Consider the following 1,728-nt stretch of genomic DNA (forward strand, 5'->3'; position numbering starts at 1 on the left):
TTCAGTTCAGTCGCTCAGTCATGCCCGACCTTTTGGACCCCATGAATCGCAACATGCCCAGGCTCCCTGTCCACTCCCCAACTCCCGGAGTTCACTCAGACTGAGGTCCATCGAATCAGTGATGCCATCCAGCCATCTCATCCTCTGTCGTCCCCTTCTCCTCTTGCCCCCAATCCCTCCCAGCATCAGAGTCTTTTCCAATGAGTCAACTCTTCGCATGAGGTGCCCAAAGTACTGGAGTTTCAGCTTTAGCATCATTCCTTCCAAAGAAAAACCAGGGCTGATCTCCTTCACACAAATCAGGTGGACACAAAACACATGTCCACATGCTTTATTTTCCATAATTCATTTTAATTTCTGATTTAGGAACCCCCTCCTGCTTCTTCTAGTATCAGTTCTTCTTTGGGGTGTGCAATCGCTGAAGCCATACTCCCTCCCTGGGTCTTCTCCAGGGCCAGGGAGGGGCACACCCAATGCAGTCCTTAGCTGTCCCTCAGCCTACACAATCAACCTCACCGTCCTTCCCAGCCTGCCTCGATTCAGAGTGATATACAGGATTATAACTGGAAACTTCTATACATAAAAAGACACCAAAACCAAATTAAAAGGAAGTGACAAAACAGTACAGTGGTCTGTCAAAAATTAAACACAGAATTACCATTTGATTTAGCAATTCCACCTGTGGGTAGAAACAAAAAATGTGAGGGACTTCCCTGGAAGGACTGATGCTGAAGCTGAAGCTCCAGTACTCTGGTCACTTGATGCAAAGAGCCAGCTCATTGGAAAAGACTCTGATGCTGGGAAAGATTGAGGGCAGGAGGAGAATAGGGTGACAGAGGATGAGATGGTTGGATGGCATCACCGACTCAATGGACACGAGTTTGTACAAGCTCTGGGAGATAGTGAAGGACAGGGAAGCCTGGCGTGCTGCAGTCCATGGGGTTGCAAAGAGACAGACATGACTTAGTGACTGAACAAGAAGCTGGAGGTGCAGTGGTTAAGACTGTGCTTTCACTGCAGGGGCCGTGGCTTTGATCCCTGGTTGGGGTACTAAGATCCCACATCCCATATGCCAGGTGGCGTGGCCAAAACAAACAAACAAACAAACAAATATTTGAAAGCAGGGACTCAGAGACCTACTTGCACACCTGTGCTCACAGCAGCATTATTCACAGGAGACAAACCAGGTATCTGTCCACAGTTGACAGATAAACAAATTAGGGTCCATCCATACAATGGAATGTTATTCAATCTTTAAAAAGGAAGGCGATTCTGACACCCACTGCAACACGGATGAAGCCTTAGGACATGATGCTTGGTGAAATCAGCCGGACACCGAAGGACAAACACTGGTTCTACTCACAGGAGATCCCTGGAGGAGTCAGATCCACAGAGACCGGAAGTAGATGGTGGAGGCTTGGGGCTGGGAGAGAGGGAGGGAGAGATGGTATTTAATAACGGCCCCTCCCTGCCCTCACTTCCCCTCCAGCCACCCAGCCTCCTCAATGTTTATTATCATTGTCATTGTTAAAAACTCATCTATTTATTTTATTGTGGTAAAATATACATAACATAAAATTTACCATTGTAACCACTTTCAGTGGCATTAAGCACATTCACATTGTTGGGCAACCATCCCCACCATCATCTCCAGAACTTTCTCATCTTCCCAAACAGAAACTCTGTCCCCATGAAACACTCACTCCCCACCCCCCTGCCACGGCCCCT

The 1,728-nt window shown here is 47.6% G+C and overlaps 1 protein-coding gene across 1 annotated transcript in view; it reads right to left on the reverse strand.

The window, feature by feature from the left end:
• Window positions 1-1,728, reverse strand: part of PTPRS (protein tyrosine phosphatase, receptor type, S) — a 261,020-nt gene that overhangs the window by 140,881 nt on the left and 118,411 nt on the right. Inside the window, exon 4 of the mRNA XM_010828456.1 lies at window positions 1,364-1,423. The gene's annotated coding sequence lies outside the window, so the exon portion shown is untranslated. The remainder of the gene's footprint in view (window positions 1-1,363; window positions 1,424-1,728) is intronic.

This window comes from Bison bison, unplaced genomic scaffold (genome assembly GCF_000754665.1).
Source record: "Bison bison bison isolate TAMUID 2011002044 unplaced genomic scaffold, Bison_UMD1.0 scf7180017864492, whole genome shotgun sequence".
NCBI classification, from domain to species: domain Eukaryota; kingdom Metazoa; phylum Chordata; class Mammalia; order Artiodactyla; family Bovidae; genus Bison; species Bison bison.